The following is a 15,837-nucleotide window of genomic DNA, read 5'->3' as shown; positions in this document are numbered from 1 at the left end:
GTCAATAATGTGTCGGCCATTTCACACAACTTGTGCATTTTTAATTCCCTTTATTCCCCATCCCCCAAACATCTCTCTCCACCCATCCCCCAACCTTCTCCGTTTCCTCCCTCGATGCTGAGGATTTTAAATGAAGACAAAATGATGATAAATATATGTTGGAGTTTGCATAGCTTCAGCGCGTGGTGGGATGAGAAAGGCCTCTCTGGTGTCTCAGTAATAATAGGGTCTTATGTTTGTGGAATCGATTTGGTTGTCGGGACATCGCGAGAAACACAAGGAGTTCAAGCTTTGAAAATGGACAAGGATCTTTGTTGATGTCGGTGTCCGCATTAGCCTGTTCCTCCATTCCTTTCTCTGTCTATCCGTGTCTGTTTGTGCCTTTCTCTGAGGCCATCTATCTCAGCTTGCTTCTCCAGTTTGACTCTTTCTTTTCATCTTTCGCATCCTTTCCCTTTTATTTCATTTTTGTCCTTCTCGGGTATAAGTCAACTGTTCGCACGCAGTGTGCGTTTGCGTGTGTGTGTGAAACCTCTTTTATCTTCATCCGTCCGTCATCTTACTTTCTTCTCTTCCTCTTCCTGAAGGAAAGCTTGTTTGCATGCGTTTCGCTTGCGTCTATGAATTCTTACACTCTCCCGTGTCTACGGTGACCTTTTACCAGTTGCATCTACCATGAGCTATGCTATCTACTTTCTCCTAAGGGAAAAAATAAGCATATGAAATAGAATTTGAGATATGCTATCAAGAATAAAGAGAAGATATACCGTCTGGAATTTAAAGACTGAGGTCACACTGAAAAGGGGACATTGCACTTTCTTACCCCACAAAAAAAATAAAAATAAAAAACAAAACAAAGAACAAAAAAAAAACCCCACAAAAACAAAAACAACAACAACAACAACAACAACAACAACAACAACAACAACAACAACAACAACAACAACAACAACAACAACAAAAGAAAAAAAAAGGAAAAAAAAGTGCGATTTCAGTTTTGAGTATTCTCGGGAATTTTTTTCCTTTACTAACAAACTTTCTCGTTAAGGGAGACAAATGAATGTCACAAAAATCCTCTCGTCCTTTTAGAATCCAGTATTAGGTATTGGTCTTGAGATGTGACGTCACCATTAGCTCCGTCTGTGATTTGATCCTCCTTCTCTCCTTTACGATCACTCGGGGATCCGTGACGTGTTAGCTCGTGACGGCGGATAGCTGTGGATTCCCGGATCCCCTTTCCTTCCCAGGTCACCTTGTTCCTCCCGAGCGCTCCCCCACCCAACAATTTCCACGGTACATAAAAGCAATCTTTATAGTTACTGGCACAGCTAGAAAGTGCAGCCACCATTGAAGCCACATGACAAACTTCCACCTCCTTCCCTTCCCACACAATGTTTCGGCTGTTTTAATGACATCACGAGGATCTATTTAGTCGGATCAATAAAATCGAACCTATTGCCCTCCACGCTTCTTCTCCATCAAATCCGGGTATTTCCGTGCGCAAAGAGCTCGTTTGATCGCAAAAATGCTTTTTCCCTGACGGGTGCCTTGGGTACACTGCTGTGACCAGAACATGAGGTCGACATTGTCATGCTTGCTGCACATCGACGTCACGAAAATCGTTAGGGTGACGTCACATCACAAACACCAGACACTGTGACGTTCTTGAGAATCAGCTCGCAAATGTTAAAACCAGATTGAGATTGAGACTTAAGACTGGTTTAAGGAAGATTTACCTCCTGCTGAGCCGTTAACCTGGGGAAGTACAGAAGCGACCGAACCTCCAAATTACCCGAAATGTCCTATTGGATCGGCAATGTGTTAAAAAAAAAAAGTCAGGTATACATTATTTATTAAATTGTTTAGCATGTTAGTTAAAGCTCCAAGGTTCCGAAGTTTATCCCTTAGGTTTCCTGTGATCTTTGACAAAATTTTTTACGGTATTTATCCACTAAAAAAGGTCTTTGAAGTACTAGCGACATAGGAATTCGAACTCTGAACTAGATCTTCACTGCAGAGTTGTTATGTGTGTGTGTGTGTGTGCACGCGCTTGCTTATTTTTCTGCACTGAACCCTGCAGGTGCACTTGTAACTGCGCATCAAAGTGATTGTGCTCATGCATACTATATTCTAACATTTCCAACATTTTCTTAATTCCGAAATCCCTTCTCTTATCAAGCAGCTCTATTTTTGTAATTTCACGGCAATATTTTCTACCTGAAATGTGGAAAAAACATCGATTAAAAATGCAGGGGCAATTAACAAGTCCTTAAGCAGCAATCCATTCTACAGTTCGGAGCTATCTAGCTAACACCTAGCACAAAGAAGACCTCGTAGGACCGACAAATGGCAGAGAATTGAAAGAAACAGTCTGAGCCCAAGAACCATTCAGACCGGACTTTCTCCCATCTCGCGGTTACAAACTTGCAGGCCACGTGACATTATCTGGGATATCCTTCGACAAGGTTAGCGAGGATCTGATCAATGTCCAGTACAATAAACAGTTCTGGTGGAAGCCGCACCTAAAGTTTCAAGAAAGGTTACAGAGAAGAGCAATGTTTCGAAGTCGTGAATGCGAGGCAGAAAACATATTCTTTGATGCTGTGGATCTTCTAGGAAAATGCTTTCTGTTGTCATTAATCGGCAGCAATTGCTCTTTTGGAGCGAAATTAAGGGGATCATAGTCGGCAAGCTGGTTCCTTTGATGTTCGATGTCTGCCTTGTTCGCAGCCTTATTGAATCAGAGTTGTTTCTTTTGTCGTCATTTTGATACTGGGTAATGCGAGGCTAGAGAACAATGTGATTTGAAAGATTAAACAAGCATCGTTCTGTGGAAGGAGGGAATGAAAAAATCGCTCTGCTTTGTCTCTGTGTGACTGATCATCTTTATATATACAAATATGTGTGTGCACGCGTGCAGGCGTATAGAGTACAAAGGCTCCTTACTACAAAACAATTCGCTAAAGTATACAAAAGTATAACTAAACAACTTGTGAAGAGTATACAAAAGTAATACTAACGAATTTGTGGAAAATATTTACACATACTACGACATTTTATAAAAAGTGAAAAGCCTGAAGATTACAGAGAGATGGAGACATAAAAAAATGAGTCATAAGGTATGTAGACAGGTAGCCAGCGGTATATTCTAGGTTGATGCTACCCAACTTTTAATGTGATAAAAGGGTTGAATCACCATTTATGTAGCTGTGGCAAGTTTGATGATATTCGAAATAAGTTTAAACATAATAAATATACAATAAATGTATAAACATTCTTACAGAAATCTCTTAAAGGTTTCATCTATTACTCAATATAAAAACATAAAGTATGGCTATCTCATATTATTTTTTTATTCCGAGCCGTAGGGTGTCAAAAAAGTTTTCCAGCTAACCTGATTTGGGTGTATATGATGTTTTATATATATATATTGGCGGGTTAGATCACTTTTGTATGTCGTTTGATACTGCATTTGTAACCATTGACATAATCGATGATCTCCTTCTTATCTACAATTTTGTCTTCAATAATTCTTGAAGCTTACAGTAACTAATGGACTGATGTACTCATATATGTATTTTGCCAGTTTTTTCACACCGTTGAATTAAGTCGACAAAATAAAGCTGAAATTTGTAAAAAAATTCCTGCTAGTATTGCGCTAAGTTCAGACGCACTTTGCGGGTTTTTTAGTTGGTGAAACTTCGAAGCGGAAATTTGCTTTTTCCTCTAACACCGCACGAACCGCCCCCGGCAGCGTGAGGCGAACAGCAGGTGATTGACAGGGGTAGCCTCGTTATTGCTGTTTATACCACTTGGTCACCGCTCGATCCTGGCCAGTGATGCATGGACTTAGTTACACGACGGCTTGCTGACGATGGGCAGCAATATAACTGCAATAATTAATTGCTGATGATTGATAAGGCGGATAGACTGCAGGTGTGCGAACTGTGTAATTCTCAGCGCAAAAGCGTCGCTGTATAATTTGATTAATTTTGGTGGAGAGTTTGCGAAGGGAGACTAAAGTTTGGTCACTCCGGGTTGTTTCCCTTTGAGAAGGCGGAATTATTTTTCTGTCCACCATTCCCTCGACAGAATCTGACACATTTCGAGATAAATATTTTTTGATATTGTTGTGACTCAAACGCTGGCTAGAATCTTGCAAAGAATCATAGATATAGTGAGCATAAAGGTGTAACGAAAGTATCGCCGATAAAAAAATCCCTTTACGGTAGATCTCGCACTTTCTGGCACAGGTAAACGACCGGAGGCGCAGCTGTTTGGAACATTATATTATGATATTAATAATAAATGTAAAATTTGTAATAATAATGTAATCATAAAATACTCACACTCCTAAGGAGTATGCTCTTAGTGCTTAACAAGAAGAACGAAACATGGACAGAATTCGCGGGACAGGAAAACAAACAAACAAATAACATATGAACTATAAAAAATAAACAACCGCACTAAACGAAGAATAAAATCAAATACAAAACGGCTGTTTCACGTATTATAGAAGAAAAATTCTGAATGAAGCAAAGGCAATGACCCTTTCTTACTGGTGTGCTAGGACTGACAAAAATTCCTCACAAAAAATGTCACTGTCCCAGCACAGTAATATGAGAAACACGATTCAAGGGGAGCAATCTACCTAAAGTGTTTTCTTTCAAATGACACGAGCTGTCTCCCTTGTTAAACCAAAAATCTTCCTTGTACTCGAGTCTGGCAACAACTGGACAAGGCATGACCAACGACACAGGGGGGGAAGCGGGTATCGTGGAGTGGGTGAGGCATCCTAGGGAAGGAGAAATCAAGAGGGTAGAGATTGCAGAGGATTTATTTCAGTAGATTGCTGCACCTTTGATAGCAACTATGCAATTCACCACGATACACCTGTGCTATACAACACATGTGCTGTTCTATCCATCCCAAAACATCTTTCACAAATAGGCAATTCTTTTATTATGCGTTTTATGTCAGCAATTCATAATTAAAATATTGTTCGTAAAATTTGTAATCACATAAACTACTAGATTGTTTAAACTGATCAGTGACTTTATCAGGCAAACCGACAAATGATCGATAGATAATTTTATATGAATTCGACAAGTTAGAAAACATGACGCACCAAAAGGACACATAACTTCATACGAAAAAGTTTTGATCAAACAAAAATGTGCACGCACTTTCGACCCCGACGAGACTCGAACTCGCAATCTTCTGATCCGAAGTCAGACGCCTTATCCATTAGGCCACGGGGCCGATACACTCTCGGGGCAAATTGTATTATATATCCTTACGTTCCTTCGTTATACCTCGGATGAGCTTTTGTAGTTTTAACTTCGCAAAAGTCCTTTTTATTGATACAAAACCAATCATGAATAGTAAAAAAGTTAAGAACTGGCACAAGAAAAGACATTCATAAAGTTGGTAAACATTTCTTTAAAGGAGCTCCAAAAAGTAAAAACCAGCATAAGATTATAGTGAAATATCTATCTTTTTCTTTAAATAGTAATAATAATGATGATAATAATTTAAATAAAATTAGTAATTGTAATACTTTGGAAATTACACAAATTGAATTTAAGAATGCATGGGTCAGACAGAGGTAGTTACCAAGGGAGGTGAACCTGCCTCGAGTAACTGTAGAAGAGTGTTCTCCCTTAGGCCCTTATACAACGGAGTAATACAAAAGCGTACGCAGATCAACAAACGCAGTAAATACAGAGACACTTTATACAGTACTAATAATACAACAGACACATCCACAGAGTAAATACAGTAGACATACTAATACAACAGACACCCACACACACTTTACACATGTACTCAACAACAGCCAGTGCACAAGGCCAAGACAAAAAGATGTAGATCATTAATTTTGAAAAAAATACTTAAGGACCCAAGGGACGATCAGATGAAGGTTGATAGGTAGTTGTTGCAAGTTGCTGGAGCTTGACAGAAAAAGACCACTGGCATATGGGTCTTAAGTAGTAGTTAGTGGACTCGAAGGATCCTGATGTGAGAAGATGAACGTATTAGTCGTGAGGCAGGAGATGGGAGTTAGTTCAGATAGGTATCAAGGACAGAAACAGAAAGAGCGGAATAAGTCAAGTAGAAAGTTTATTCTATACAATCAGAGACTGCCAGTCAGCGAGGATAGAAAATGATAGATGTTATATGTTCAGAAGCTAGACGATCTGCGGAAGAATTCTTCCTCTCGGCCGATATAAATATTGATGACACTCTTAAAAAAAAAAATCAAACGAACGATTGGCAGGGATTTGGATCCACGTGACAGACTGAGCGAGGTAACGTACACAACACGGGTAAACAGGTAAGAGTGTAATAGTTTTCTTAAATCGGGATGTTTCCCGTTAGGTCAGATGTAACAGAACAATGGAAAGGAGAAATAAATTTTATTTATTACTCACCAATCTATATCTCATTATGTTAGAGAAAGAATAATTATACTAAACACAAAATATATCTAATACACATGATATAAATAGCTGTATATGTTGTAGCTTAGGCAAGACAAGTTTTTTAAAGCCAAATAACACAACCAACCAATCAGCTTAACCAGCCAGCGAAGTATCTACTTACCAATAAATCTTTGTCGTTAATTGTGTACAATGATACAGTGCAATGCAAAGAATCTGTTTACCAATCTTTTCTGATACGTTTGTCGCAATAGGGCATTCACAGACAGACTGACAGGATAGTCAAACAGGCAGAAGAGGGTTTGTGAACTATGACAACTGTGACAGTAGGACACAAACACGCATGCACGTACACATATACCCACCTACCCACCTCACATACAGAAAGTTACGAGAGAGAGAGATGACAGAAATGCGCTGAGTACAATCACCAAGTCATTTCACTGCCCCTAGGAATATCTCCGTGGAGAAAAGCGATATCTAGAATCGTCCCCCTTTAATCATACAGGAGAGTGAGCTCCCCTTCTGGCCACAAAGCTGCTCGTACAACAAAAGTAGTGCCCAACCTTTTACGACTGCTTCTAAAAGCCAGCCACCGGCTAACAAATTCGCACCTTATGTTTCCTGCTGAAAAAAGTCTGCAGAATCGCATCCACCACTGACCACATCAACCACGCTCTGTCCGACAGTTCGCGGACGGAAGCAAACAGTAATTTCCCTTTTCTCTCCCTTGAACAGCTCTCTACTTAATGAAAGTAAATTAGAATGCCAGTGAGGGTTGAGAGAGTGCTGAGAGGTAGTTCTTGAGACACGAGGTGGTACAGCTCTCCTCTCACCCTCAAGGTTTCGCACAAAGGGAGCATAGTGTCTTTAGAAAACGCAGTATTGCGAATAATGCGCAATGTGATTACAAGACCAAGGTTCCATGCGCAGACAGCCAAGAGGCTCTTGCACCCCACCTCAAGGAAATGAATGTAGCCACTGCTCCTGTGTCAATGAGATAAGAACACAGGATAAGGCCGTTTGAAAAATCCGCCATTTTCCGTCTCTAACTTTTCTGTATATATATATATGTGTGGAAATTACTCTGAGGTATGTGCTGACTTCCTCGCTGTGCCACGCATCAGAGGAGAGAACTTCGGCAGACAATTCTTTTCAAGCCCCAGTTCTCCTCCCCTTTCTCTGCGTGCTGTGTCAACGCTCGAAGTCTTTAACGCACTCAGGTCACATCGCATCCATGCGACTGACACCTTGACCAGCAGTGTTTAAATATTTGTACCTATTAACCTACAATAAAAACATCCATCTGTAGCACACAACAGATCGCCTAAATCTTTCTCGCCCTCAATCTTTAACAAACAAAGAAACAAATAATGAAACAAACAAGCCAAAAAAAAAAAAAAAAAAAAATCCAGATGATGAATAAAGGTGTAGGAATGGTGTCTAGGGATGTCAATCTAAAAGCTCAGCAATGCATATCTAATAGTCACGTGACCAGAAAGAGGCATGGAACACAAACCTTGAAATATTGATGTTTACACCAGAAGAAGAAACAAACGAAGAAGAAATTGAAAGAGGAATATTAAAAAATCCCTAAGAATAAGGGCAGGGAATGAGAGAGGAAAGATGAGTAAAGAGGTAAAGAAGGAGGTAAATGGTTAGAAACGTGCCTTGCACAAGAAGACTATCTCAAGTGCAGGTCAAGAGCTGCCCCGTGGCACAGTTCAGCGCGGAGGTTAATCTTCTCTCGGACTACTTAATTAATCCGGGATCGGTTAGAGTCTACAGATCAAAGTCCCGCCGGCGTGGGAGTCGATCCGTGAATGGCCAAGGAGGGAGGATGGGTGGGTCGAACAGATGAGCAGCCAGCACGCAGCGGAAGTGTGTGGGCGGCGAGAGTGATCTCCCCTCCACATCCCTGTTTGTGGCGACTGTCCTCGCTTCCTCTGCTTCCTCCACGCAGGCGCCTTGGCATCAGAGGCCGCGAGTGAATGAAGTGATGGGGATTGGGCGGTGGTCTGGGGTGAGGGAGGCGGTGATGGTGATGGTGTAACGCCGGATCGAAATAGGAACGTGCCCTTTAACAGAAGGTGCTTGCTCTCCTGGCTGGCAGTCATGTGGTGCAACACTGATGCCGTACCTGGGCATCTTCCCGTGAGCCCCTCTCGGCAGTTACACATCATCATCTTCTGGCTGCTTTTGTCGGTCCCTACAGCGCTACGGGAGACGTAACATGATGACCACAGACAAAATTGTCCGTTACTGGTGTAGCCAACAGAAGAAACGAATTCTAGGACTGTATTCATGTAGGTAGGGTAAGTCGTTAATTGTGGGATAAATTGGGAAGTCAAAGCAAAACGTGTTGTTTCCATTGTTACGAGGCACTGTCCAGACCCCACAGACACTGCTCTATATTAATTTACCATAGGGAATATTTGCCTCTGATTTCTACCTATAATTCCAGGGCAAAGCAACATCCATAGAGTCTAAACGCAGCTTTATAACTACTGGGACCAGACACTTGCCCTTGATTTACCCTGAACAACAACATACCTCCGCTTCATGACTACGGGCGCAAGATTTTTTTTCTGTACCTGCTTTTGTTGAAGTCAGTCTGATTGGTTCATTCCTCCTTTCTCCTGTCATGCACCAGCTGCCCTACGTTTTCCCAATCGAGAGGAGACGCTACACATTAGGGTATCCTTGCAATTCTACTTTTTTTAAAGAATTGGTGCAAAAGAATTTTGTTATTTAGGCTTCACTTGTAACATAATCTTACACTTGGATTGTCAGTATTTCTCGCACACTTCTGGCATTGGACACTGCAAACAAAGATGCAGTCGCACGATAGTCAAACGCCCACTAACACCACTCCTTTGGCTTCGGATCATATCTCGAAATACGTTCTTCTCTCAGGATGTGACAGGGCTGACAGTCGAGTTTTCCCCCGGAAATTTCCATTTTTCTTCTTCATCATCACTCATTCCTACACAGAGTTAAATAGATGGAAACGCTTTCCTACCAAATATATCAATCATCCATTCATTGACCAGTACAGCATTTCTCTACAGCTTTTGACCTTTAACCTTTATCAGCTGTACAAAGTAGTGGCAGGCTTAACTAATGAGTCCAGTCGTCTGGGGAGTGGGGAGGTATTAGTGTCTTACCCCGAGCCAACTAAGGCTACATCAGGGTAAAGCACCCAGACAGTTGTCTGGGTAACCAAGCGCCTGTGAGGTCGACGCAGTGTCACGACTTGGGAGCCATTGATAAGGTTCAAAGGTCTTCGAGGAGAAGAAAATCCGGTATTTCTCACACTGAACGAACTTTGTTCTCGCGACAGTAGTAACTCTTGTTAATACACAGACAGCACTTACAGGACAACAATCCTCAGAGGTTATAAACTAGAAGTAGTTAAGTACCCTGGGTAGCCTACCCAAAGACACTAAATGCTATAAGATGGGTCATACCGCGAAATCCCGTATGTAAACACCGATGATGGCGTTGCGCGCAGCGACCCTAGCGGTCTCCATGAAGCATAGATTCAGGGGAGATAATCACATACATGCGATGAAGAAATTTTATTTATCTTTTGTAGTATTTTTGCAGTCCAGTAATGTGATACCATCATGATAATATTTTTTTCGGTGTGTACTATCAGTTTTTTTAATTAATTGAAGGTTTTTAGCATTTTGGCAGTTTCTTCTTGCTGACACGTAAGGACTGCCTCTAAGTTTTTTTTTTGTGGTAGAATCTGTTCTGATAAAGCTTTTTCTCATGTTGCAACTTTTGTTTCCTAGGTGACAGCTGGAGAATAAATGAAACATCAATTGGGCTGGCAGGGATGTTTTGTGCAGGTGTGCTTTCTGGCACTTCTGATTGGTTAGGTTTCTCTGAAAAATAAAAATAAATACACTATGTATAGGCATGCGCACACTAGAACAGATATGGAAACCAGTTCTTTAGCTTTGTTTTTATTTACATATTTATAATACATCTATAATGAACATACATTTACTGTCATATATATATATATACACATATAATACACACATGGTATCCTTCTCTTTTTGTTGGTTGATGAATTCTGCCCTATTATCAGAGATCTTTCTCGAGGGGTTGTCATGTGACAGGTGGTGGTGGGTTTGGCACATTGAAAATTAATGGCACAGCACACCAACTCAGTGTATTCTTTGTAGCCACATTCATGAACTGTGAGTCCTCAAAATGATCACAGCACAGGCAGTAGCCAGACTTAAACAGAAGTTTCTAAAATTTTTCCTCAGTAAGTCTTCTTGCCTGGTCCTTTGCACCCACTGCCATCAATAATGCAGGCTCCATGTGCACTCGATCTCTTCGTTCGTTCGTTTAATTATCCGAAACAAATGTATTCAAAAGATTATTAACTTCATTACAAACGAAAGAATGAATTCATTATCAAATCTGCGATATCTTTTGACAAGCATGCTATATATACAATCGGGTACAATTGTGAAAATTAAGCAAGCAGACGACATTGTTCAGCATCGATAATTTTCAGCAAACAATATTTATGTCTATAAAGAAACTATTGTGAAAATAATAATCATGTGCTTACCTTGCTTCATCCGGCGGAAATCTGAAAAACGATTTTCCAGGAGGACATTTGTAGCGGGAATTAGTGCAATTAATGGCACTACATGCGTCTCCACCAGCTCGAAACTTCACTTGAGCCGCCATCATGGAGTCCGGTAGGTGGGGCTCGTATGACCCCATCTTATAGTATTTACTATCTTCGACTACCAAAGCTAGGGACCTGAAACGAAAAGTGGACCTCTGAGGTCTTCCCCGGTGTACAATCTGCCTCCGATCAATAACTACGTCCGAGGTACCCTGACTTCCGTTTTCTCCCTACACCCAGAGGATCGTAACCAAAGAGGTTCCCCCATCAGTCCACATCAGCAATATGGAGGCTTGCGTGACGTGTCATGCCTGGGAGACGAGATAAGATAAGAACATCATTGTGCAATTATGCTCTACTGATGACATTCAGGTGGCTGTGAAAGAGAGGGATCTGGAATGCTGGTGCGTTTGCAAATAAACAGCAGGACGCCAATGAATAACCCCGTAATTGACATAACAAGGGATCGTTCATTTCCTTCCTATTTCCTAATTATCGCAGAAATGGCAGAACCATTAGTAAACTGAAAGGTTCCAGGTACAGTAGAGACCGGTCATGGGGAATACTGAAACCTCTAGGTCGATACTGGGCAGAAGTAATTTGAACAGAGGAAAGTAAGTTACATGTTTTTCATAAAAAAGGAAGAAAACAACAAATAGTAAATCATGATAAAATGCAACGAAAACGAAGACACAAACAAAGATACAGTTATGTCAATCAAAGACCGTTGGAAAACACCAATTACTATGTGGACGATCAAGAAATTTGAATCTGTAAAGTTTTGATGCTTCGTAAGATGCAGGAAAGACGATAATACTTCCCTTCCCTTGAAGTCACAAAAGATGGTCCGTTGATTGGACAAGGCTTTGTTAGAACCTGTTTAAGTTCATTTTGGACTCGGGTTGGCTCTTTAAGAAAAATATTTGGTCTCAAATAAATGAGTTTTTTTCTTCAATGTTCTCACTTCTTTCTTCCCACATTCTACCTCGCTTCCTGCTCTCCTTATCATCAACATCCCTTTCTACTGATCTCCGAGCCGAGAAAAGCACTAATGGTACCTTCGCAAAGCCGCCTGGGAGCGGTCAGTACGTCATGTGATTTCATGGCGGAAGCGATCGTTCTAGTCAGTGGCTGGGCGAGGAGGTCGTGTTTGTTCTCTTCAGCTCCATTTCCTCACATCCCGCCTCACAGAGGAAGCGATAGATTGCCAGGTTCTAGGAGGAATCAAATAGGGTTGTGGTGGTGGGGAGGAGGTGAAATGTATTATAGGGATATTATAGGGGTATTATAGGGGTGCATAGGTGTGCAAACTTAACATCTTTTCTAATATGTCTTGCTGAATAATTACATGCAGGAACAGCAGTGTTGGGCACATGTAAAAATTATACATATATATTAGGGCATAATATATTATAACCTTGCTGTAGCCAATGTGCACAATAAAAAATATGTCTATATCTATGTCTCTCCTTTTTTTCTCTCCGTCACTCCAGTAACAGCTTTGTGTCCTCTTTTGCCAAAGGTCTTTCTCTTTTGCCGCACTTTGTCCATATTGGAAACTATTGGCAACGGAATTGGAGGCTCCCATAATGACCGTGTAGAAAAGCACAGCACGGCTTCATCAACAGGTCCGTTTGTCTCCCCTGTTTTTGTGAACCCCACTCACCAGATGGCGCAAAGGCATAACGTCGGCGCCTGGAGAAAGGGAGAGAAAAACACTTCTTGACAGGACCCTCGCAGAGATGGCCAATGTTTCTGAGTCTGACGATCCGCATATCGTATGGCAGGCTTTCTTGGACTAAATTAAATAATGAATGGATGTTTTTACGGAGCAAAGCGATCTTGCACAGAGCAGGCACGTGCTCGATAATATTCGCCTTAATTACAAAATGTCCCGAAAAAACCCACGTCCTCAGATATGAAATGTTTCGTTTTCCTTTCATCACAGCCGAGAAAGTGATGCTTGCCCCATCTTCACAAGGCCATATCTGAACACTTCTTTTCAAAATATTTGTTGCCCCTTGCTCAAGCAGGCCGATGCTTGGTGAAGGATCATTACAAAGACCAAAGCGTGTCTTCAATATTTGAAGTTTGGAAGGAAGCTTTTGGATGACACCCGGTAAAGGAGTTTCCACTTTTATTTTGACGACACTCCAAAGATTCGCCAGTGTCATCATGAATATGCAAATTATTGACTGGCTAGGAAACGGACACAAACCTCCAGCAAGAAGAGACCACCGCAAAGTTAAAGGGAAAAGTGTTAACAATTTAAAGTACCATTTCTACTTTTTCAGACCGTTGAAAAGAAAAATTTAAGGCAAACTCTTACAGGACTCACTGTTTACATGTATGTTTATCGGTATGTAGAGATGTAGACGAGAAGGAAGAATGACAAAAGTCTTGCACATCTATCAGCACTAGTTAATCTGAGAGAACGACGATGATTTGTTCCATTCACACAGCCTCTCATCTCTCAACCATTTCTAAGCAGTCACACTCATGGACTCTTTTACCAGTGAAAAGTCATAGACAGACACCCTCGGCTTCCGGCATGTGTAGTAACCTTGCTATCCTATATATCATTGATGGAAACTTTTTACATAGTCTCTTGAGAGTGATGTCCCTTTGCATAACTGCCTTGAGGGGACTTCTTTCTTCCTTTCTTTAGTCTGATCCCTGTATCTACGTCAACTTGTGGCATCTATTGTTGCCTTGTGTATTTTGTTGTGTCATGTACCTTTGTTTTCGATTGTTATATGAAGGTTTTTCAGTGGAGTAGGAAGCAAGGAGACAAGGGGGACAATCGCTCGCTCAAATTAAAAAAAAAAGAGAGAAATACCGAGGAGGCAAGAATGTCAACGTCGTTAACTGTCAGCATGAAGTGCCCGCCCCCCAATACCAAAAGCCGCTGGTTATATGTAACGATTGGTGTAAGTCGTTTTCACTTCATGATGACTCATTCTTCATGGGTTCCACCATTGACGAGTTTGTTTCCTAGCAGTTTTTATTGCATCTTGTTTTTCTAAGGAGCCTTGAGCATACTTTGGGAGGGACACAAACATCATTAACTCTATGATGTGGTTCTTGAGAGTAATGTACCTTATTTTTTATCGTTCTGTCCGTGCTGGTTGTCCAGTGTAATGGATAATCTATACAGATGAAGCTCCTGCAGTGTATGATGCATGTCTCAGAGAAGTTTTTGAAGAAAAAAAACAACAACGGAAACAAGATAACACACGGCAAGGTTGCTGTAGGGGGGGAAAAAAACAACCCCCATGATGACGTCACAGTCGGAAGTTCTCTTCGTGCCATGCGCAGACCGGAAAAGGGGATCGAGCTGATGTGCGGGTCTTAGATTGTAACTTTCTTTGACAGTGAGCCTGTCCTACGAACTACATTCATTCGAGTTTTATTGACATGGATCAAGAGGGATTTCAATCAAAGAGACGTTGTGTCTGATAAAGCCGCTTCATAGCTGTCTGTTGTTGTCAAGGTAACACATTTAGACAGAGGGCAACAAAAACAAAGCAAAACGATGAAACTGAAGCTGAGTTAATCCTTGAAAGAGCCCTGCATGGTCTGTGTGTGTCTGGCTCTTTCACCTTTGAGAACATTTGAAAAAAATTTGTCGGCTTCCGCTAAAACTACCTACAAAAGTGTACTGCGCATGCGCGGAATACCCTCAGTTCTTACTAATAACACTGTCTATTACGAAGCAACCGTAAGGCAGTGATAGGACAGTCCATTCACAAGGTGATGTGAAAAGTCTTTATTCCCACTTCAAGAAGTTTCAAACGAGTCGCTCCAATCTCTACACCGGAGCTGTTGGTGATGGCCAGCAAGGACCAGAACTAACAGGCAACCGTCAGAAGGCAGCTAGTGTTCAATCTGGGAGAGTGGTCTCCCTGTAGAAGTCCCGGATCTCTGCCGCAGACTGAATTATAGAATCAACTTGTCTCGCCTGTCATGATTGGTCAGAACTGATCCTTCACCTTTACGCATGCGTACATCTACTGTCGCAGGTCAGGCTTCAAGTAAATAATGTTACTTTTTGGAGATGTGGATGGTGCTAGGTGTGGGTGGATGAGAGAGATCAGTGTATAAAGGTAAACTCGGCAGGGCAGGGGAGTAGAAAATAGAGATGGAGAAGGCGGGTATAGACCTGACTGATGTGGTGTAGTCTAGGCAAAAATTGCGATCTTGTAGCATAAACTAGAAATGCGGTAGAAATGTGGGACACAGAAGAAAGAGACAAATGTGTCTACTGAGTCCTATGTCTGGCCTGCTGGGATCGTTCAAGGCTTCAGGTTTCCAGGTCAGTGACCTAAAACAAAAGGTGGAGATGTTAAGAGTCCATACGGACGATGGAACCAAAGAATGAATACATGGTCAGTAAAAATAAAATCATTGCCATCTTTTCAGTGTCTGTCCTGGGTTCAGATCTCGTCTCGGGCTCGCTGTTCTTTCTATGCACGTGACATCTATTTGTCCGTGATATTGTCGTAGTTGCTGGTTCGGCGCAACACAATTTTCGCAAGTTGCAAGTTTTTTATTTTTTTGTTGGAGTTCTACTCCCGTCATTACTTTCTTTTAAGAATTATTACTATAATTACATATTAATTATTGTTAATATGAAATTACTAATTACTATTTTAATATTAATTACATAAATTAATGTTATTGATTGCTTCTTTTAATTTGTATTACTTACTTCATTTATCTTATTTATTACTA

General features: G+C 41.1%; 1 non-coding gene across 1 annotated transcript; it reads right to left on the bottom strand.

Annotated features, from left to right (window-relative positions):
• Window positions 1-5,189: 5,189 nt before the first annotated feature.
• On the bottom strand, window positions 5,190-5,262 carry Trnar-ucg. Its single transcript has one exon. It is a non-coding gene; the product is annotated as a tRNA-Arg (tRNA).
• Window positions 5,263-15,837: the final 10,575 nt, after the last annotated feature.

This window comes from Pomacea canaliculata, linkage group LG10, assembly GCF_003073045.1.
Source record: "Pomacea canaliculata isolate SZHN2017 linkage group LG10, ASM307304v1, whole genome shotgun sequence".
In the NCBI taxonomy this organism is placed as follows: Eukaryota; Metazoa; Mollusca; class Gastropoda; order Architaenioglossa; family Ampullariidae; genus Pomacea; species Pomacea canaliculata.
The sequence above is the reverse complement of the archived record's forward strand: the minus strand, read 5'-3'. Positions and strand labels throughout refer to the sequence as shown.